The 24,841-nt window shown below is 43.0% G+C and overlaps 1 pseudogene; it reads left to right on the top strand.

Annotated features, from left to right (window-relative positions):
- Positions 1–24,372, top strand: part of LOC118362201 (endoribonuclease Dicer-like) — a 32,784-nt pseudogene extending 8,412 nt beyond the window's left edge.
- Positions 24,373–24,841: the final 469 nt, after the last annotated feature.

The following is a 24,841-nucleotide window of genomic DNA, read 5'->3' as shown; positions in this document are numbered from 1 at the left end:
ATGAGGAATAAAAATTATGTGGATGCATTGAAGCAACATCTCAAGACTTCAGTCAGGAAGTTAAAGCTTGGACGCAAATGTGTCTTCCAAATGGACAATGACCCCAGGCATACTTCCAAAGTACAAAATACTGTCAAAATGGCTTAACGACAACAAAGTCAAGATATTGGAGTGGCCATCACAAAGCCCTGACCTCAATCACATAGAACATATTTGGGCAGAACTGAAAAAGCGTGTGCGAGCAAGGAGGCCTACAAACCTGGCTCAGTTACACCAGCTCTGTCAGGAGGAATGGGCCAATATTCACCCAACGTATGGTGGGAAGCTTATGGAAGGCTACCTGAAATGTTTGACTCAAGTTTAACAATTTAAAAGCAATGCTACCAAATCCTAATTGGGTGTATGTCAACTTTTGAATGTGATGAAAGAAATACAAGCTGAAATAAATGATTCTCTACTATTATTCTGACATTTCACATCCTTAAAATAAGGTGGTGATCCTGACTGACCTAAGACAGGGAATTTTTACTAGGATTAAATGTCAGGAATTGTAAAAAACTGAGTTTAAATGTTTTTGTCTAAGGTGTATGTAAAACTTCTAACTTCAACTGTATATAGGGAATAGGGTGCCATTTGGGACTCAGCCTAAGTTATCTTCCTGTGTTTGCTGATTCTGGTTTCACCATAATCCACTCGATTATGTTCAATTGATTGGTGTGTCTGTTTGGGGAACACTGGTTTTCAGAGCCTGTCCACAAGGGCCATCCTTGAATGATATGTGAGGTCATTGGTGAATGCTGCTTAATTGTGGAAATCAAGTTTTGATGTCAAGGGGATTTTGACGTGTACGTTTGAGAAAAGGAAAATGGGAACCCTGATGAGAAATGTTTTTCTACTATTATTGTGACAACCCTAATACTGACAACTGTAGATCTTCTCTTGATCTCACCAGATTCTGAGGAATAAGTGTTCCAAGGCAGCAGGGGTCGGTGAGTTTGAGGTGGAACAGGAGCTGGATGATGACAACATCCTGCCTCCCTACGTGCTCCGCTCTGAGGACGGAGGGCACCGCGTCACCATCACAACACGGCCATCGGACACATCAACAGGTAAGAGGAAATGGGGACTGCTTTGCTTCCTTGAAAAATCTAAAAAGAGTTCTAAAAAGGGTGCTTTGTGGCAACAAGACTAAATACACAATGAGAACCAAATAAGTTGTCTCAAAATACTATAATTATAAGCAGGCGTTGTTGCTAAATTGGATTTGAAGATTACATTTTTGTTGGTTCTTGTTTTCATTTTGCTGTTGGTGGTCTGGCGTGCTAATGTCCCTCTCCCCAATGGCTGCCCCAGATACTGTGCCCGTCTTCCCAGTGACCCGTTTACCCACCTGGCACCCAAGTGTAAGACCAAGGAGCTTCAGGATGTGCGCTACAGTCAACCCTCTACCTGCCCATCAACTCCCCTCTACGGGTGCCCGTTATAGGTTTGCATCCCAAATGGCACCCTATTCCCTATATATTCCATCTCTGATCAAATGTAGTGTATTATACAGGGAAAAAGGTGCCTTTTGAGACACATAATTATACAGTGCTTCCAGGTGCTCAAAGGGCTGTAGTAGGCTACATAGTAAGCAGGAAATTCACCTCATCCACCAGCATTGTTTAGCACCCACTGTTTCTATTTGGGACATCAATATTCACCTAATGGTGTGTATAATGGATGTATTTGAGACAAATGTAAACTTTGTTTTGTCACTGCAGGGGCCGACAATGAACTGTGCAAGACAGGCAGAGAAAGCAGTAGCACTGCTTTGTTGTGAAAAGCTTCACAAAAAAGGTAAATAAAATGCAGCTTGGTAGATTGGTAGAATATTATTCTTGTAGTGCTCACTGCTAGCCTGGGTACCAGTCTGTTTAGCTAACATTCTACTACTTGTACTCTGTGTCATTATGCCAAAGTTTATGCCATGTTTAGGATGACCGGAGTGGAATGATAGCTAAACAGACTGGTACCTAGACTAGCTCACTGCAGCTAGTCCCAGATTGTATCTCTCCCTCCCTCCCCATCTCTCTTTCTGTCTTCCTCCGTCAAATCTCCCTCTCTCTTCAAGCTTGTGGGGAATGTAATTGAATTTGATGGGGTGGGGGGTTCTCTGTGTGGTGGGAGAAGAGGGGAACCTGGTATTAACTGCTGTGACATATTTAACTTCATTTTGCCAAAGAGAAATAGTAGATAAATCTCTCTCTCCCTCCCTCTCCCAGGTGAGTTAGATGACCACTTGATGCCTGTGGGGAAGGAGACAGTGAAGTATGAGGAGGAGCTGGATCTCCATGACGAGGAGGAGACCAGTGTTCCATTTACATTTACATTTAAGTCATTTAGCAGACGCTCTTATCCAGAGCGACTTACAAATTGGCAGGCCAGGATCCACCAAGAGGAGGCAGTGCTACCCTAAAGCTGTGAGTACTCATCACTGATGCATCCCAAATGGAACCCTATTCTCAATACACTGAACACCTTCCTAATATTGAGTTGTACCCCTTTTTGCCCTCAGAACAGCCTAAATTCATCGGGCATGGACTCTACAAGGTGTCAAATGTGTTCCACAGGGATGCTGGCACATGTTGACTCCAGTGCTTCCCACAGTTGTGTCAAGTTGGCTGGATGTCCTTTGGGTGGTGAACCATTCTGTATCACAACCGGCCGTGATTGGGAGCCCCATAGGACGGTGCTCAATTGGCCGAGCGTCGTCTGGGTTTGGCCTTGCAAAAGTATTCATCCCCCTTGGCATTTTCCTATTTTGTTGCATTACAACCTGTAATTTAAATCGATTTTTATTTGCATTTCATGTAATGGACATACATAAAATAGTCCAACTTGGTGAAGTGAAATGAAAAAAAGTACATATTTAAAACAATTAAAAATAATTAAAAACTGAAAAGTGGTGCGTGCAGATCTATTCACCCCCTTTGCTATGAAGCCCCTAAATAAGATCTGGTGCAACCAATTACCTTCAGAAGTCACATAATTAGTTAAATATATAGACCTGTTCTGAAAGGCCCCAGAGTCTGCAACACCGTTAGGCAAGGGGCACCACCAAGCAAGTGCCACTATCAAGACCAAGGAGCTCTCCAAACAAGTCAGGGACAAAGTTGTGGAGAAGTACAGATCAGGGTTGGGTTATAAAAAAACATCAGAAACTTTGAACATCCACGGAGCACCATTAAATCCATTATTAAAAAATGGAAAGAATATGGCACCACAACAAACCTGCCAAGAGAGGGCCGACCCACCAAAACTCACGGACCAGGCAAGGAGGGGATTAATCAGAGAGGCAACAAAGATAACCCTGAAGGAGCTGCAAAAGCTCCACAACGGAGATTGGAGTATCTGTCCATATGACCACTTTAAGCTGTACACTCCACTGAGCTGGGCTTTACGGAAGAGTGTCCAGAAAGAAATAAGCAAACACATTTAGTGTTCGCCAAAAGGCAAGTGGGAGAGTCACCAAACATATGTAAGAAGGTAGTCTGGTCAGATGAGACCAAAATGTAGCTTTTTGGCCATAAAGGAAAACGCTGTCTGGTGCAAACCCAACACCTCAACGCCCAGAGAACAACATCCCATGGTGGTGGCAGCATCATGCTGTGGGGATGTTTTTCATCGGCAAGGACTGGGAAACTGATCAGAATTGAAGGAATGATGGATGGCGCTAAATACAAGAAAATTCTTGAGGGAAACCTGTTTCAGTCTTCCAGAGATTTGAGACTGGGACAGAGGTTCACCTTCCAGCAGGACAATGACCCTAAGCATACTGCTAAAGCAACACTCGAGTGGTTTAAGGGGAAACATTTAAATACCTTGGAATGGCCTAATTGAAGCCCATACCACAATCCAATTGATAATCTGTGGTATGACTTAAAGATTGTTGTACACCAGCGGAACCCATCCAACTTGAAGCAGCTGGAGCAGTTTTGCCTTGAAGAATGGGCAAAAATCGCAGTGGCTCGATGTGCCAATCTTATAGAGACATACCCCAAGAGACTTGCAGCTGTAATTGCTGCAAAAGGTGGCTCGACAAAGTATTGACTTTGGAGGGGATGAATAGTTATCGACCTCCAGAAGGCAGGGTTCACCCTAAGTGCTATCCAGCTGGACCTGATCACCAGATTACACCAGTACATCTTCTCTCACATCCTCCGCCTGGACAAACCTGCTTTGGAGTTCAAACCCACGCAGGCCGACTCAGCCTACTGCGTTCTACTTCTCAATGTTGGTGAGTTAGTCTGCTGTGTGCTACCGCTCAATGTTGGTGACATGTACACTCAGCCTACTGTTAAATACACACAGTCTGCCTCTCAGTGTTGGTGAGTGAGAGCCCAACGTTGCACACGTACTGTAGGCCTTACTCCATTAGTAAGCCTATGGGGTGAGTACCAAATGGCACTCTATTCCCTTTTATAGTGCACTCATTTTGAGCAGGCCACATAGGGATGCGTACTGTGTCAAATAGAGTTGGGCAGTATACACATGTTCATACTCTGATTAACGGTATTACCAGTAGTGCACACAAGGGGCGAAATTTATTTTAAAATGTGAAAAAAGCCCATAAAACGTAATTTGCCAGAATGCTAACAAAATTCTAGCAAGTACTAAGGAATCCCCATAGCAGATGCTCGGTAAGTGCTCTCTAGCGAATGCAAATACTTCTGAGACAGACAGCTCAGCTCATAAAGTTACGCAAGTATCTCAAAATGCAGTTTGCAGCACACACAAAATAAATCTTAGACAGGAGGGATCTTAATCCGGGAGGGAATTGTCTCTGCTGCTGCAAGAAGCTTGATCACACAAGCTAACGTCAACCACTTGGCTAATGTTAAGCAAGTTAGCAAAACACATCTGGAGAGAATTTATTTGCCACATCTTAGATAGCTACCTTAATAATTCTAAGATCTATAGCTGGCAAACATTATTATTGAAATTCATAGAAGTGCAAATTGATCACCTCACTTAAGTTACGCCGCAGGAGTCATTCATCTCTCGATGCTCCCATTTTGCTCATTGTGATCCTAAACAAACAAAGGGGACTGTCTCAAGCAGCTGTTTTGGGAAATTATTACTGGTAAGGTTCATAATGAAAGATAATCTAACAGGCAAAATTATTAATGCGATCTGCTTTATACATTACCTAGTGCACAAGTTGACTGCAGGTATTTACAGTTGAAGTCGGGAGTTTACATATACCTTAGACAAATACATTTAAACTCAGTATTTCACAATTCCTGACATTTAATCCTAGTAAAAATTCCCTGTTTTAGGTCAGTTAGGATCACCACTTTATTTTAAGAATGTGAAATGTCAAGAGTAATAGTAGAGAGAATGATTTATTTCAGCTTTTATTTTTTTCATCACATTTCCATTGGGTCAAGTTTACATACACTCAATTAGTATTTGGTAGCATTGCCTTGAAATTGTTTAACTTGGGACAAACATTTCGGGTAGCCTTCCACAATTTTGGCCCATTCCTCCTGACAGAGCTGGTGTAACTGAGTCAGGTTTGTATAGCCTCCTTGCTCGCACAAGCTTTTTCAGTTCTGCCCACAAATTTTCTATGGGATTGAGGTCAGGGCTGTGTGATGGCCACTCCAACACATTGACTTTGTTGTCCTTAAGCCATTTTGCCACAACTTTGGAAGTATGCTTGGGGTCATTTTCCATTTGGAAGACCCATTCACAACCAAGATTTAACTTCCTGACGGACGTCTTGAGATGTTGCTTCAATATATCCACATATTTTTAATTCCTCATGATGCCATCTATTTTGTGAAGTGCACCAGTTCCTCCTGCAGCAAAGCACCCCCACAACATGATGCTGGCACCCCCGTGCTTCACGGTTGGGATGGTATTCTTCGGCTTGTAAGATGTTCTTCGGCCCCTTTTTCCACCAAACGTAATGATGGTCATTATGGCCAAACAGTTCTATTTTGGTTTCATCAGACATTTCTCCAAAAAGTATGATCTTTGTCCCCATGTGCAGTTGGAAACCGTAGTCTGTTTTTTTGATGGCGGTTTTGGAGCAGTGGATTCTTCTTTGCTGAGTTGCCTTTCAGGTTATGTTGATATAGGACTCGGTTTACTGTGGATATAGATATTTTGTAACTGTTTCCTCCAGCGTCTTCACAAGGTTCTTTGCTGTTATTTTGGGATTGATTTGCACTTTTTGCACCAAAGTACGTTCACCTCTAGGAGACAGAACGCGTCTCCTTCCTGAGCGGTATGACGGCTCCATGGTCCCATGGTGTTTATACTTGCGTACTGTCGTGTCTTTACTATCATTAAATTGAAGACTTATAGTTTTTATCAAATATTCTCTGTAATTTGTATTACGCGATCAACTGATTAATCATCTAACTGTAATTAACTAGGAAGTCGGGCACCAAGGAAAAATATTCAGATTACAAGGTTATAATTTCCTAATATAACCTTTCAGATATTTTCATATCGGATCCATAGTGTTCTGATTAATTAATTATTTTACCTCACGTTTGTGTCATTCCAAACGTCGTAAATTGTTGGATATCTGCATGAACCCAGTCTTCACTATGAGTCATCCATACATCAATTGTCTTAAATCATTTATGTATTACTAACTAAGTAATTCACAGAAATGCACGAACAAACAAACAAGGTAAATGTGGTTACAAGAAATTATATGGGGAATGTGCTAAACCGGCATTGCGGCTTGTTAGACAAAAGGGGAAGTGGGGGTCAACTGAGATGAGACACTACAAAGTTGATAATGATAACATTTGAAATGCTAATCCTTTGCACATGAAAGCTCAGTCATTCGGGAACAATTGTAATCAATATATATATTTACGCTCAATTTGTCGTCGGGATCTTTGTTGAAAAGTTTGTTTCTGTTGGAGAGTTTTGTCCCCCCCCCTCTCTCTCTCTCTCTCTCTCGGTTAGAGTGGATAGTTCAGAGGGACATTCATTCGTTTGTTATGGAATGGACGTTTTGGCGGTTGTTGTTCTTCGCGTTCAATGATACCGAATTCCTAGCTGCAGACTAGTAATTAATATCAAAGCCTTGTTCTTATTCTGTCGGTATCGATAGTCTAAGAGTTTAACCACGTGGTATGGTTAAAAGATTCAGCAATGGTCTACAACCTTCGTCCTCTCCTAATGGAGAAAAACATGGTCTGGTGATAATTTCTCAAAGTTGGGTTTTATTCGGAATTGCAGAAAAGGGCTGTCCCAGGATGCTTGACCCTAATTGGGCTCAGGGGCGGTCCTCTGATTTAGTTAACTCCAATTCCCTTTTTGAGTTTTCCTTCATTCAACAGTCCAAAATCACATTGTACAATTGTATAAACAGTATGATACTCACTCATTCATCTTATACAACAATTAGATGTAAACCTCATATCTGAGGCTGTTATATAAACAGCGTTATGGTAATGTGGCCACACCGTCTCCCATGAGCTTCCCCAAGTTGTAACAAACGGACCAGTTCGTAGCTGGATTCTTCACCGATCTTTTATACTTTCTCCGGAACATGAAATGTGTTCGTACCTCAAGTTCTGTGAGGTGGAAGAAATTCCTTTGTTCTCTATGAAAATTTACTCTGCCTCTTATACTGTGTGACCATGTGGCAGGGTCTTCTCCTCAGGAATTTACTACCTCTCTCTGACCACAGCAGCTTAGTTGAAGGAGGGAAGGGGGAGGTAGGGAGAGGGGGATGGGGCTTGCTATACCCAAAGAGGGCAACATCATGACAGTACTATTGTTTGTACAGATGAACATGGTACCTTCAGGCATTTGGAAATGGCTCCCAAGGATGAACCAGACTTATCGATGTCTACAATTTTTTTTCTGAGGTCTTGGCTGATTTCTTTTGATTTTCCCATGATGTCAAGCAAAGAGGCACGGAGTTTGAAGGTAGGCCTTGAAATACATCCACAGGTACACCTCAAATTGACTCAAATGATGTCAATTAGCCTATCAGAAGCTTCTAAAGCCATGACATAATTTTCTGAAATTTTCCATGTCAACTTAGTATATTTAATCTTCTGACCCACTGGAATTGTGATACAGTGAATTATAACTGAAATAATCTGTCTATAAACAATTGTTGGAAAAAGTACTTGTGTCATGCACAAAGTAGATGTCCTAACAGACTTGCCACAACTATAGTTTGTTAACAAGAAACTTGTGTAGTGGTTGAAAAACGAGTTTAAATGACTCCAACATAAGTGTATGTAAACTTCTGACTTTTATAAAAAAGCGGTATTGTAAAATCATACTGAGGGTATAAATACCCTGAGAAATGCTGTAAATACGGTATACCACCCAACCCTAGTGTCAAATCAGTTAATTTCCAATGTCTGAAAGTATTCATTCACCATGTAAACTTCCATTGTTTACATTTTCTCTTCTTCCAGTTGAGGATTCCATCACTCTAGATTTGGACTTTAAATTCATGGAGGACATAGAGAAGTCTGAGGCTCGTACTGGCATTCCTACTACCCTGTACACCAAGCAGAACCCCTTCACCTTCAAACTGGAAGACTACCAAGACGCTGTCATCATTCCACGGTACGCTGCTTGCTTCGCTACATACCCCTCCCTGACTGAGGAGCCAAATACTCCCTATATATAGTGCACTTCTTTTGACCAGGGTCCATAGGAAAGAGACTTGATTTAAACAGCATACAATTCATTTGATATGAGCCATAAGATTATACACTGAACAAAAATATCAATGCAACATGTAAAGTGTTGGTCCCATGTTTCATGAGCTGAAATAAAAGATCCCAGAAATGTTCCATACGCACAAAAAACTTTTCTCGTTCAACCGGTATTAGGAATGTGTCCTTCATGTTTTTTCAGTGTATATCTTCACTGTTCCATTTATGCCAACCCTTGACCTCTAATCCCTGTCTCTCGCTCTCTCAGGTATCGTAACTTTGACCAGCCTCACCGTTTCTACGTGGCTGACGTTTACACAGACCTCACACCACTTAGCAAGTTCCCGTCACCGGAGTATGAGACTTTTGCTGAGTACTACAAAACCAAGTACAACCTGGACCTATCCAATGTAAACCAGCCACTATTGGATGTCGACCACACCTCCTCACAGTGAGAAAGAGGAGAGGTGGAAGGAGGGAGAGAGAGGAAGATGTATCCTATTCAACTCTCCATCATCATAAGGATGCCCTTATGAGGTCTCACAGTCCTCCATGGATGGTGGGGGGGAGCACCATCAAAATAAAAAGACATGGGAAGAACACTTCATCTGTACCTTTACACCCATGAAGGTTACTGTGTCTGAACTACTGTGTAACTCATCCAGTTCTGACCTCTGCCTGCAGACTGTACCTGTTAACCCCTCGCCACCTGAACCAGAAGGGGAAAGCACTGCCCCTCAGCAGTGCAGAGAAGAGAAGAGGAAGGCCAAGTGGGAGAGTCTACAGAACAAACAGGTAATCAAGTCTACATACAAAGCCATGGATCTACCTTCCACCATATTTAGAGATGAACCAATGGCTGAAGACTAACTCTGAAGATGGTCTAAAACAGGGATCCCCAACTGGCGGGTCCGTGGGCCGAATTTGGCCCGCTGGTGATTGTATTTGGCCCGCCATGTTTTCTGAGCAAATAAACATTTTTTTTCTCCTTTTTTAATTGTTGCAAGTAAAAGACTGTAAAAACATCAGCAAATCAGCTGCAAGTGAGTAACATTTTGGAAATCTGTTCTAAGTATTCCCACGCATAATATATGATTGTATACAAATGTATGCAAGGTTTCAAATTATTATGTTTTTGCCAAAAAATATATCCAGAGGAGATGGCTGCCGTTTTATGTGCTCCTAACCAATTGTGCTAATTGTGTGTATTTTTTTGCGTTATTTGTAACTTATTTTGTACATAATGTTTCTGCCACTGTCTTTTATGACCGAAAAGAGCTTCTGGATGTCAGGACAGTGATTATTCACCTCGTACTGGATAAAGATTTTTCTTTAACGACATGAAGGATTTACTTCAGACACAGGACAATGCCCAAATCCCATTCGCATGAAGAAGAGACAGAGATATTGGGGACTTACAGTACCAGTCAAAAGTTTGGACACATCTACTCATTCAAGGGTTTTGCTTTATTTTTGCTATTTTCTACATTGTAGAATAGTAGTGAAGAATAACACATATGGAATAACACATATGGAATCATGTTGTAACCAAAAAAGGTTGTTAAACAAATCAAAATACATTTTATATTTTTATTCAAAGTAGCCACCCATCTTTGCACACTCTTGGCATTCTCTCAACCAGCTTCACCTGGAATGCTTTTCCAACAATCTTGAATGAGTTCCCGCATATGCTGAGCACTTGTTGGCTGCTTTTCCTTCACTCTGCGGTCCAACTCGTCCCAAACCATCTCAATTGGGTTGAGGTCGGGTGCTTGTGGAGGCCACGTCATCTGATTCAGCACTCCATCACATTCCTTCTTGGTTAAATAGCCCTTACACAGCCTGGAGATGTGTTGGGTCATTGTCCTGTTGAAAAACAAATGATAGTCTGCTAAGCGCACACCAGATGGGATGGCGTATCGCTGCAGCATGCTGTGGTAGCCATGCTGGTTAAGTGTGCATTGAATTCTGAAAAAATCCCAGACAGTGTCATCAGCAAAGCACCATCACACCGCCTCCTCCATGCTTCACGGTGGGAACCACACATGCGTAGATCTTCCGTTCACCTACTCTGTGTCTTACAAAGGCAAATTTGGACTCATCAGACCAAAGGACCGATTTCCACTGGTCTAATGTCCATTGCTTGGGTTTTTTGCCCCAAGCAATATTCTTCTTCTTATTGGTGTCCTTCAGTAGTGGTTTCTTTGCAGCAGTTCGACCATGAAGGCCTGATTCGCGCAGGCTCCTCTGAACATTTGATGTTGAGATGTGTCTGTTACTTGAACTCTGAATTATTTATTTGGGCTGCAATTTCTGAGGCTAACTCTAATGAATGTATCTTCTGCAGCAGAGGTAACTCTGGGTCTTCTTTCCTGTGTTTTTGCCATTATATGGACTTGGTCTTTTACCAAATAGGGTTATCTTCTGTGTACCACTCCTACCTTGTCACAACACAACTGATTGGCTCAAATTCATTAAGAAGGATATCTGTTAATTGAAATGCATTCCAGGTGACTACCTCATGAAGGTGGTTGAGAGAATGCCAAGAGTGTGGAAAGCTATCATCAAGGCAATGGTTGGCTACTTTGAAAAAACTCAAATATAAAATATATTTTTATTTGTTTAACACGTTTTTGGTTATTACATGATTCCATGTGTTATTTCATAGTTTTGATCTCTTTACTATTATTCTACAATGTAGAAAATAGTCAAAATAAAGAAAAACCCTTGAATGAGTAGGTGTGTCCAAACTTTTGACTGGTACTCTAGGCGAGTTGGTAATCCGCATCTTCCATCAGTCCTATTAGCCAATGTGCAATCATTGGATAATAAAATGAATGAGCTCCAATCAAGACTAACCTACGAACGGGACTTTCAAAAACTGTAATATCTTTATGTTTCACCGAGTTGTGGCTGAATGACGACATGGTCAAGCTGGTTTGGTTTTCTGTGCATTGGCAAGATAGAACAGCTGCCTCCGGTAAGACAAGGGGTTGCGGGTTGTGTCTATTTGTAAATAACAGCTGGTGCAGGAAATCTAAAATTAAGGAAGTCTCAAGGTTTTGAATTGCCTCAGGTAAAATATCTCAAAAGCTGCATACCACACTATTTACCAAGAGAGTTTTCATCTATATTTTTTGTAGCTATTTACCACCACAAACCTTTGCTAAGACCGCACTCAACGAGCTGTATAAGGCCATAAGGAAACAAGAAAATGCTCATCCAGAGGCGGCGCTCCTAGTGGCCGGGGACTTTAATGCAGGGAAACTTAAATCTGTTTACCTAATTTCTACAAGCATGTCATATGTGCAAAACTCTAGACCACCTTTACTCCACATGCAGAGATGCCTAGAAAGCTCTCCCTCGCCCTCCATTTGGTAAATTTGACCATAACTATATCCTCCTGATTCTTGCTTACAAGAGAACTCTAAAGATGGAAGCACCAGTGACTCGCACAATACGGAAGTGGTCAGATGACGCAGATGCTAAGCTGCAAGACTATTTTGCTAGCACAGACTGAAATATGTTCCGGGATTCATCCAATGACATTGAGGAGTACACCACATCAGTCACTGGCTCCATCAATAAGTGCATCGATGACGACATCCCCACAGTAACCATACGTACATATCCCAACCAGAAGCCATGGATTACAGGCAACATCCGCACTGAGCTAAAGAGTAGTGCTGCCGCTTTCAAGGAGCAGGATTCTAACCCAAACACTTCTAAGAAATCCTGCCATGCCCTTCGACAAACCATCAAACTGGCGAAGCGTCAATACAGGACTAAGATTGAATCGTACTACACCGACTCCGACGCTCGTCGGATTTTGTAAACTATTACGGACTACAAAGGGAAGCACAACCGCAAGCTGCACAGTGACACAAGCCTACCAGACAAGCTAAATTACTTCTATGCTCACTTCAAGGCAAGCAACACTGAAGCATGCATGAGAGCACCAGCTGTTCTGGACGACTGTGTGTTCACGCTCTCCGTAGCCGATGTGAACAAGACCTTTTAAACAAGTTTACATTCACAAGGCCGCAGGGCTAGATGATTGCCAGGACGTGTATTCTGAGTATGCGCTGACCAACTTGCAAGTGTTTTCACTAATATTTTCAACCTGTCCCTGACAGAGTCTGTAGTACCAACATTTTTCAAGCAGACCACCATAGTCCCTGTGCCCAACAACACCAAGGTAACCTACCTAAATGAGTACCGACTCATAGCATTCACTTCGGTAGCCATGAAGTGCTTTGAAAGGCTGGTCATGGCTCACACCAACACCATTATCCCAGAAACCCTGGACCTACTCCAATTTGCATACCGCCCCAACAGATCCACAGATGACGCAATCTCTATTGTACTCCACACTGCCCTTTCCCACCTGGACAAAAGGAACACCTATATGAGAATGCTATTCATTGACTACAGCTCAGCATTCAAAACCATAGTGCCCTCAAAGCTTATCACTAAGGTACGGACCTTGTGACTAAACACTTCCCTTTGCAACTGGATCCTGGACTTCTTGACAGGCAGCCCCCAGGAGGTAAGGGTAGGTAACAACACATCTGCCATGCTGATCCTCAACACGGGGGCCCCTCCTGTACTCCCTGTTCACCAACGACTGCATGGCCAAGCACGACTCCAACACCATCATTAAGTTTTCCTACAACACAGCAGTGGTAGGCCTTATCACCGACAACGATGAGACACTGTCAGAGAGCTGGCAGTGTGGTGCCAGGATAAAAACCTCTCCCTCGACGTGATCAAGACAAAGGAGATGATCGTGGACTACAGGAAAAGGAGGGCCGTGCATGTCCCCAGTCTCATCGACGGGGCTGTAGTGGAGTAGGTTGAGAGCTTCAAGTTCCTTGGTGTCCATATCACCAACAAACTATCATGATCCAAACACACCAAGACAGTTGTGAGAGGTCACAACAACACGTGCCCAATTCCCCCACAAGAGCCAGATTTGGCATGTGTCCTCAGATCTTCAAAGTTCTACAGCTGCACCATTGAGAGCATCCAGACAGAAGGTAGTATGTATGGCCCACAACATCACTGGGGTCAAGCTTCCTGCCGTCCAGGACCTCTAGACCAGGCGGTGTCAGAGGAAGGCCCTAAAAATTGCCAAAGACTCCAGCCATCCTAGTCATAAACTGTTCTCTCTGCTACCGCACGGCAAGCAGTACCGGAGCGCCAAGTCCAGGTCCAAAAGGCTTCTTAATAGTTTCTACCCCCAAGCCATAAGTCTCCTGAACAGCTAATCAAATGGCTACCCGGACTATTTGCATTGACCCCACCCATACCCCCACCCCCATTTTTACACTGCTGCTACTCTGTTTATTATCTATGCATAGTCACTTTACCTCTACGTACATGTACATAATACCTTAATTACCTCGACTAACCGGTGCCCCCGCACATTGACTATGTACCGGTACCCCCTTTATATAACTTCACCACTGTTATTGTATTGTTGTTCTTTAATTATTTATTTTTTCTCTTTTCTTTTCTTTTTTATTGTATTTAATTTTTCTTTAAACAGCATTGTTGGTTAAGTGCTTGTAAGTAAGCATTTCACTGTTGTATTCGGCGTATGTGACAAATAATATTTGATTTGATCCCTGGTCTAGAATCTAGATTAGAGTATTTTGGAGAACCATCTTCTCCTACTTCTAGAAAGATGTTTCCTCCCCTCCACAACTTGGTCCCAGAGCTGTGTGCCATCCACCTCATCCCAGTATCTACTTTATTTCTGGCCCTAGCCTACAAACATCTGGAAGGATGTCGAATTTTCTTTCGCTTTTTCCTCCCCTTACCTCTGCCCTTCCAGACTCTGGTCCCAGAGCTGTGTGCCATCCACCCCATCCCAGCCTCTCTGTGGTGGAAGGCTGTGTGTCTCCCCAGCATACTGTACCGCCTCCACTGCCTCCTCACAGCTGAGGAGCTGAGGGCCCAGACAGCCAGCGACACTGGAGTTGGAGCCCAGACCCTGCCCCCTGACTTCAGGTACATCTGATACATTTTGCTTTGATGACATTTTGAAAAACTATCCCTTTTAATAATTAATGACAGCCAGTCATTTACTCTCCATCACTAAATACTGCCCCTATATCTCACTCTGTCTTTATAGGTATCCAATCCTGGACTTTGGATGGAAGAAGTCCATCAACAGCAAGTCTTTCATCTGTCCGCGTGATGAGGAAGAGTATGATGATGATGAGGAGGAAGAGGATAGCGGTGATGAGAACTGTAAACATCACGACCAGACTGCAGCCCCTGACCCTGCTGTTGCTCAGCAACCCTGTAGTGACTGTCATGTCTCCTCCCAGCCTGAGAGGGGTGATGTCAGCAAACACCCAGAAGCTGACAGGCCAGAGGAGGAGGAGCCCCAGCAGCCAGACTCTGCCTCCTGCACCAATACCCTCACTAATGGCACTGCTGCCGTCGCCAAAGACGACAGTGACTACGGCGACCACACACACCTTCATGACGGATGTGATAACTCCCGTTTCCTCCCGGCTGACCCTGGTTCTCCACTGGAGAGTGAAGAAGTATCAATAACAATGACAACACAAACCACTACCTCAGTTCTTCCTGTGCAGCTCTCTCCAAGCACGAGAACCAGAATCTAACCCCAACACGGCCCTGGACCCAGTCTCAGCTTCAGCACCCTCTTCCCCGAACCCAGCCTCAGCCCTGGACCCAGCCTCGACCCCCACAGCCTAGCGATGAATGTAAACCAGGGGGGACCACAGAGCTCCGTGAGGGCAATGGACACCACGTGAATCAAGCTACCTCAGACTCCTGCAGCCCAGCAACAGTGACGTGGCCCAAAGGCACCGCTCCCACCACAACCACAGCACTTTTACCTGACTACTCAAAGACCCAGGAGACCAGTTCCACAGGGGGGCACACACCTGGCCCCTGCCCCAAGACCCTGGGGCCCAACCCGGGGCTTATCCTTCAGGTAGGGATGGGTTCAACACAAGTTTTTCAGAGTCAGTTCTTTGGTCAATTAATTGATTACCTAATTGAAGTTTTGATTGTTTTAACTAATGAGTATGTCCAGCAATTCAAAATATCAGTTAAATGTGTTTTCGATGTTCGATTCCCACATTTTTGAATCAATTCGGATGCTCTGAATAGACTAACTGATTAATGTAACTGATCCCCTACCTTCAGGCCCCGAACAAAAAATGTATTACTTAAAAAAAAATGAAAAAGGCAAGCACTCACTTTTAAGTTTCTATTGAATCCTTTTTTTTCTTTTTCTTAAAAAAAAAAAACATTTCTGCAGGCCCTGACCCTATCCAACGCCAGCGATGGCTTCAGTCTGGAGATGCTGGGAGACTCGTTCTTGAAGCACGCCATCACCACCTACCTGTTCTGTACTTACGAGGGACGACTCTCCTACATGAGGAGCAAGAAGGTGAGTCTGGCAGCAGGTTAGGGGGAATGGAGTTTGCCCTGCATCCCAAATGGCACCCTTTACAGTGCACTACTTTTGACCATGGCTCGCATATCGTCAAAAGTAGTGCAAGCAGGAATAGGGAATAGGGTTGAATGTCTGAATGGAATGTTTGTCAATGGAATGCTTTGTGTTTGCCTATTTGCTGTAAGAGAGTTTGTTTTTTAGTTATTGACACATATGCCCATAATTTTGTCATGTTTCATGTATTTCAAGAAATGTATTCTGTCTTAACAGGTGAGCAACTGTAACTAGTACCATCTGGGGAAGAAGAAAGGTCTTCCAAGCAGGATGGTAGTGTCCATATTTGATCCGCCGGTCAACTGGCTGCCCCCTGGCTACGTGGTCAACCAGGACAAGAGCAGTGAAGACGAATGGGATGAGGTACGTGATGCTCTGTTATTCATGAGACCACCAGAGGGCAGGCTTTCACCTTACTGGTATACTTCAACTGATAGTGTTTCCTCCATATGATACCGAAGGAGATTGTCAATAAATGCACATAGGTAAGCTTTATAAAGAGTACATGAATGATCTCTTGTTATAGTAGCTTTCTCTCTCTTAGTGAACATGTAGACATTCTTATACATTATCCAAGTGAATGCTAAATATAAAATGAAATAAATGTAGCATGAATTAGTATGACAGCAGGGTAGTAAACGGTACAGGGTAACAAGGGGTTGTAAGGGAAACTTGGGTATAGCTGGAGACTCTTCCTGGGCTGTTCGGGAGGTGTGTGTGTCTGAGGTATATGAGGTCAACCACAGTGTTGAATTTTGTTAGGCTGGCAAGTCTGCATTTACTTGCGAGAGAGAAAGTGGAGAGTGTATGCGTAACACTGTGTGGTGTGTGTGCATAATGTGCTCGGGGCAATGTAATTTTCATTGTCAAGGCCTGGCTGTATTCTGACAAAATTAGATGTCAGTGCCATTAGCATTTAATTAATATGCATTAGAGAATTTCCCACACGGTCAACTTTATGGGTTATTAATTATTATTAATGTAACATTCAGGACGCAGCTTGTCAGATATCGAATTGCATTAGGCCTATGAGTCATTGAGTTGGATAGGCCTGCCTCCCCTCTCACATTCAAAGCCCTCTTAGCTGACCTAATGCTGTGGTGAGAGTGAAACTCTGAGACTATAATCTGTGTAAATCCCACTGTGGGGCTTGACCACGGCTTCAGGAGTCAACTACAGGCCTGGAGGCACCACTGGATTAAAGAGACGTTGGGACATTAATACAATCCACATAGTAATCCATCCACTTTTTCTGTCTCCCATTCTCGCTATTATTCTAACCTCTTCCTTTCGTTGTTTCCATCTCGCCATCCTCGCACTTACTCCCTTATCTTTCACTCCTCTCTCCCGCCTTCCTTCCTCACTCCTTCTTTCAGACCAAAGAGGACCCCCTGGACAACGGTAGTGCTGGAAAGGAGTTCTGTGAGGATGAGGTGCAGCTCGAGGAGGAGTTGCTGGAGGAGGATGAAGATCTGATGTCTAAAGAAGTCAACATCGAGGACGACCTGGAGTACTTCCAGGTAGGGAGGAGTTCAGCACAAGGCATCTGTCCCAAATGGCACCCTATTCCCTATATAGTGCACTACTTGTGACCAGGGCCCATATGGCTCTGGTCAAAGAAGTGCACTACTATAGGGAATAGGGTGCCATTTGGGACATAGTTACGTTTTTCAGAATTGATTAGGCAAGGTGATGATGGTTAGTGGTGATTAATCAAAGTTAAAAAACATTTTTTTTACTAATAAATCAAATAAAATGTATTTATATAGCCCTTCGTACATCAGCTGATATCTCAAAGTGCTGTACAGAAACTCAGTCTAAAACCCCAAACAGCAAGCAATGCAGGTGTAGAAGCACGGTGGCTAGAAAAAACCTAGGAAGAAACCTAGAGAGGAACCAGGCTATGTGGGGTGGCCAGTCCTCTTCTGGCTGTGCCGGGTGAAGATTACAACAGAACATGGGCAAGATGTTCAAATGTTCATAAATGACCAGCATGGTCGAATAATAATAAGGCAGAACAGTTGAAACTGGAGGTGTGGGGTGAGGGCTGCTCAGATGTTCCTCTGCTACCTGGGACTCAAGGTATATACACCACATACACCACCTCTATCTAGAATGAACTTTCATGTCCCCAAGGAGTAAATTGTCTTATACACACAGTACTGCTGGATACAAAATATACACTACATTACACACTCTACATAATACAAGCATTCCATGTGACCCTTGCCATACACATTCTCATATTGCCACATAAATACATACATACACTACATTAACAAAAGTATGTGGACACCTACTCGACGAAAATCTCATTCCAAAATCATGGGCATTAATATGGAGTCCCCCCTTTGCTGCTATAATGGCCTCCACTCTTCTGGGCAAGGCTTTCCACTAGCTGTTGGAACATTGCTGCGGGGACTTGCTTCCATTCAGCCACAAGAGCATTAGTGAGGTCGGGCACTGATGTTGGGCGATTAGACCTGGCTCGCAGTCTGCATTCCAATTCATCCTAAAGGTGTTCTGTGGGGTTAAGGTCAGGGCTATGTGCAGGCCAGTCAAGTTCTTCCACACCCGCTAACGACAAACCATTTCTGTATTGACCTCGCAATGTGCACGGGGGCATTGTCATACTGAAACAGGAAAGGGCCTTCCCCAAACTGTTGCCACAAAGTTGGAAGCACAGAATTGTCTAGAATGTCATTGTATGCTGTAGTGTTAAAATGTCCCCTTCAGCGGAACTAAGGGGCCTAGCCTGAACCATTAAAAACATCCCCAGACGATGCATTCGGGCAGGTAGCTTTCTCCTGGCATCCGCCAAACCCAGATTCTGCCAGATAGTGAAGCGTAATTCATCACTCCAGAGAATGTGTATCCACTGCTCCAGAGTCCAATGGCGGCGAGCTTTACACCACTCTAGCCGATGCTTGGCATTGCACATGGTGATCTTAGGCTTCTGTGCAGCTGCTTGGCCATGGAAACCAATTTCATGAAGCTGAGGCAGTTTGGAACTTGGTAGTGATTTGAAGGGGTGTTCACATACTTTTGTTTATGTAGTGGACTTATGTGTGTATATACAGTGCCTTGCGAAAGTATTCGGCCCCCTTGAACTTTGCGACCTTTTGCCACATTTCAGGCTTCAAACATAAAGATGTAAAACTGTATTTTTTTGTGAAGAATCAACAACAAGTGGGACACAATCATAAAGTGGAATGACATTTATTGAATATTTCAATATTACAAATCAAAAACTAAAAAATTGGGCGTGCAAAATGATTCAGCCCCCTTAAGTTAATACTTTGTAGCGCCACCTTCAGCTGTAAGTCACTTGGGGTTTGTCTCTATCAGTTTTGCTCATCGAGAGACTGAAATTTTTTCCCATTCCTCCTTGCAAAACAGCTCGAGCTCAGTCAGGTTGGATGGAGAGCATTTGTGAACAGCAGTTTTCAGTTCTTTCCACAGATTCTCGATTGGATTCAGGTCTGGACTTTGACTTGGCCATTCTAACACCTGGATATGTTTATTTTTGAACCATTCCATTGTAGATTTTGCTTTATGTTTTGGATCATGGTCTTGTTGGAAGACAAATCTCCGTCCCAGTCTCAGGTCTTTTGCAGATTCCATCAGAATGGTCCAGTATTTGGCTCCATCCATCTTCCCATCAATTTTAACCATCTTCCCTGTCCCTGCTGAAGAAAAGCAGGCCCAAACCATGATGCTGCCGCCACCATGTTTGACAGTGGGGATGGTGTGTTCAGGGTGATGAGCTGTGTTGCTTTTACGCCAAACATAATGTTTTGCATTTTTGCCAAAAAGTTCAATTTTGGTTTCATCTGACCAGAGCACCTTCTTCCACATGTTTGTTGTGTCTCTCAGGTGGCTTGTGGCAAACTTTAAACAACACTTTTTATGGATATCTTTAAGAAATGGCTTTCTTCTTGCCACTCTTCCATAAAGGCCAGATTTGTGCAATATACGACTGATTGTTGTCCTATGGACAGAGTCTCCCACCTCAGCTGTAGATCTCTGCAGTTCATCCAGAGTGATCATGGGCCTCTTGGCTGCATTTCTGGTCAGTCTTCTCCTTGTATGAGCTGAAAGTTTGGAGGGACGGCCAGGTCTTGGTAGATTTGCAGTGGTCTGATACTCCTTCCATTTCAATATTATCGCTTGCACAGTGCTCCTTGGGATGTTTAAAGCTTGGGAAATGTTTTTGTATCCAAATCCGGCTTTTAACTTCTTCACAACAGTATCTCGGACCTGCCTGGTGTGTTCCTTGTTCTTCGTGATGCTCCCTGCGCTTTTAACGGACCTCTGAGACTATCACAGTGCAGGTGCATCTATACGGAGACTTGATTACACACAGGTGGATTGTATTTATCATCATTAGTCATTTAGGTCAACATTGGATCATTCAGAGATCCTCACTGAACTTCTGGAGAGAGTTTGCTGCACTGAAAGTAAAGGGGCTGAATAATTTTGCATGCCCAATTTTTCAGTTTTTGATTTGTTAAAAAAGTTTGAAATATCCAATAAATGTCGTTCCACTTCATGATTGTGTCCCACTTGTTGTTGATTCTTCACAAAAAAATACAGTTTTATATCTTTATGTTTGAAGCCTGAAATGTGGCAAAAGGTTGCAAAGTTCAAGGGAGCCGAATATACTGTATTTTGGTTTCATCTGACCATATGACATTCTCCCAATCTTCTTCTTAAAAAGCTACAAAACATTGTAACGTCATTATTTCATAACGCGTTTAATGTAAAAAATATATATATATTGAAATCGAAAACCGTGATAATTTTTCAATGATTGTGATTTTATATTTCAATAACAATGTCAACGGATCAAAACAGGTATTACCAGTGGAGAGGAAGTTCTTCCACTGCAATACAAATACTTTTGGGCAGCTGATGCAAGCACACAATTTTTCTTCTGGAAAATTACCCTTTGTAGTTCAATAATAAAATCTTTCTCTATCAATATATCAAGCAGGTGTTACCGGTGGAGAGTCGGACTCTGAGGGAGGAGGGCGGAGTCACAGAGGCAGCGAACATTGACGTCCAATATGGCTGGCGATCCTGCCCCCGCTGCATGTTCGACCATCCGGACGCAGACGCACCCTCAACCACCTCATCTCCGGCTTTGAGAACTTTGAGAGGAAAATCAGCTACACCTTCCAGAACAAGGCCTACCTGCTGCAGGCGTTCACACACGCCTTCTACCATTATAATACCATTACAGGTTAGAAATATCACAATATTAGGTGAGGACCTAATAACACAGGGTGAGGGCCTGTAGTACCACAGCAACCCAATTGCAATACGATCATACCTGAGGGGCTGTGATATCACAACAATACCATTAGCTGAACCATTGTAAAGAAGCAGGAAAAACCCTTTAAATAGTTGATTCTTGCTTGCCTTTGTCTGCTCAGTGATAAGCTTATTTTGTGTCGGCTTAATATCACTTCTTCCTGCTCTCTTTCTCGTCCCCGCTCTCTCTCTGTCCCAGATTGTTACCAGCGGCTGGAGTTTCTTGGCGATGCAATTTTAGACTACCTCATAACGAATAACCTTTATGAAGACCCTCGCCAACACTCTCACGGCGTGCTCACAGACCTGCGCTCGGCACTCGTCAACAATACCATCTTCGCCTCCCTGGCCGTCCAGTACCACTACCACAAGTACTTCATGGCTGTGTCGCCCGAGCTGTTCCACGTCATCGACGACTTTGTGCAATTCCAGCTGGAGAAGAAGGAGATGCAAGGCATGGACTCTGAGGTGTGTTTACGGTTAGGTGGTCCATCTCCGGGATTTTGAAGTTGGATTATATCTCAAATGGCACCCTATTCCCTATATAGAGCCCATTAGGGCTCTGGTCAAAAGTGGTGCACTATATAGGGAATAGGGTGCCATTTCAGATGCAGCTTTTGTGAAGAAGTTGTTTGTTGTGGTGTATTTATTGGTGCTTTCTGGATGAGAAACAAAAGTTGCATGTGTTTGTTTGTCATAGTGCAATGTACATCTGTTGTATTTCTCTTGTTCTACTGTTCGGAATGTCCGGCCATTCCCAATTTTCCCAGCACACCCCAGTGTATATGTTGACCGAGAACTTTTTGCAGGGACAAAAATAGCTTTTGGCCTTGTTGATAATTACTAACATTTAAATGTGTTTTGTGGGACATAATCATGTTTTTTCTGCCCCTAATGCTAATTATTAACAGCCCAAAACATGGGCTGTCAGTTCTTTATGAATCTGTTTTATATTTTGTTGAGTTTTGAGTATTGGAAAGAGAGTTGGATTGGAGAGAGAGCAGTTGGATTTAATTTATTTTGAAATGCCTATCTTGGCAGTGAATCTGGTCTCGTTTGAGCAGTGCTGGTTTTATGCCTAAGGGACAACATTGGATACAGTAAGAGGAAAAACAAATTCAGGAACATTGGTAAATATTTCTCCTTAATAAGCACAACTGGACGACGGGGTCTCCAGAGTGTGCAAGGGTACAGCAGACTACATTTTTGGGATTTAATACAGTAACAACTTGAATACAGTTCAATACCTGTATAACTTGTATTCAATACTTCTAATAAACTATTGACGCTTGCCGATTATACATTTTCAAACTTCTATCGATGTAGGCCTATACGTAAAATGAGGTGTGTAATAGATATTTTTCTCAGATGACATTTTCAAAGGAAAATGCTAAATTCACTCTATAGCTAACGTTTACTTTTTTCTAAGCGCATTTGTTACTGGATGGATAGGATATGAAATAGGGGACAGTGCTCAGTCAGAGTTATTAGAAAGAGGCTACACTATAGCACAGACAATCATTTTTTTCCTTTAATCCACTCGAGACAAAATCTTTCTTTTTTTCACCCTAATAAAAACAACTTGTACTTCATCTCTGTTATTCCACCCTTTCTTTCAGCTGCGGCGGTCAGAGGAAGACGAGGCGAAAGAGGAGGACATTGAGGTCCCCAAGGCAATGGGAGACATCTTTGAGTCGCTTGCCGGAGCAATTTACATGGATAGCAGGATGTCACTGGAGACTGTGTGGCAAGTGTATTATCCAATGATGAGGCCACTTATAGGTAAGGAGGAGAGAAACGGAGAGAGGGAAACTTCGACCACGTTTTAGATTTCCTCTTTTCTGATTGTTTGATAGTTCATGCAGGGAGGCTTTTAGTTCCACTGATTTGCAAAATGTAAAAGTTCTCATATTTGTCTGTCCCAGCGATACATCATATTGAGGAGGTAAAAAGATGAGGGTTCGTGTTATAACACTTTTCTTTTCCCTTGCAGAGAAATTCTCAGCTAATGTCCCTCGCTCTCTGGTGCGGGAGCTGTTGGAGATGGAGCCAGAGACGGCCAAGTTCAGGTAAGAAGTTTTTTTTACACTATTCATTTAATGGTTTTAGCTTACATACTTGATTGCAATTAATGTAATCTTTCCCATTATTTTCTATCCCCTCACCCTCATATAGATCCTAAAATTAGAAATGCATTGTTTTATACAATATGTTACCATATTTCATCTGTTTCTAGAATTAAAGTTTTTCTGGTTGTGTTGCTAGGAGGCCATTGTCCCTCTAGTGTCCTTTATGTAATTCTTTGCCCTCCCCTTCAGCCCTGCAGAGAGGACGTACGACGGGAAGGTCCGTGTGATGGTGGAGGTCGTAGGCAAGGGCAAGTTTAAAGGCGTGGGCCGCAGCTACCGGATCGCCAAGTCTGCCGCAGCGTGCCAGGCTCTGCGCATCCTCAAAGCCAACCAACCTCAGGTCCCGAAAAACTGAGTGTCACACGCTAACTAGCTAGCTACTGACACTAGCAACTGACACTAGCTACCTACAACTGTTACTAGCCGGTAGCCACTGATGCTAGCTACTGACGCTAACCAGTAGTTGCCGGTGCTCGCGATTGGTGCTAGTTACCAATACAGTGCAACATTAGCCCTGTATCTCCAGCGCACAACAGCGCAGCCAGGGAACGTTCTGTAGAGACCTGGGGAAGTCCCAACACAACAAGAGAGCTGATCTGGTCGTAACGGATTTTACGTTGGATGTTTTTTTGCGCAAACACAATCTTTACTTTCCTTCTCTGCTTTGTGTAAATCACAAGAGTGCTTTATTAACATATAGCAAAGTGTTAAAAAGAAGAAGGAAAAGGTCATGTGTCGCTATGTTTATTTCTTTTTTTTATTTTTATGTTTGCTTTGTGTCAGTGAGATATGAGGCTTATGCTTATTATGAGTAGTTTTAGATGGTTCAAATCAAACGTGTAAATCAAAAACCGCTAAACTCCTCAGTCTGTGCACTAGTGCCAGTTTTAAAGTGTTTTTTAAAACGCAGAGGCCAGACCACCGACGAAATAGACCATTGGGACCCACCTCTGTCTGAACTCTCTTGAAATGGTATTCTTAGGATGCGTCTCAAATGGCACGCTTTCCCCTATATATGACCCTATGGGCCCTGGTCAAAAGTAGTGCACTATATAGGGAATAGGGTACCATTAGGAATGCAGTTTCAGTCATTATTGCACTTATTCCATTACTCTCTGTTGTGTTTAGAATTGTGTGGTCGGATGGACATAAATACTATACGTAACAATATCTATAAATTTACGATGAAATATAAATATTAT

Source organism: Oncorhynchus keta, chromosome 29 (assembly GCF_023373465.1).
Source record: "Oncorhynchus keta strain PuntledgeMale-10-30-2019 chromosome 29, Oket_V2, whole genome shotgun sequence".
Lineage (NCBI taxonomy): Eukaryota > Metazoa > Chordata > Actinopteri > Salmoniformes > Salmonidae > Oncorhynchus > Oncorhynchus keta.
This window is presented reverse-complemented; position numbering and strand designations above follow the sequence as displayed.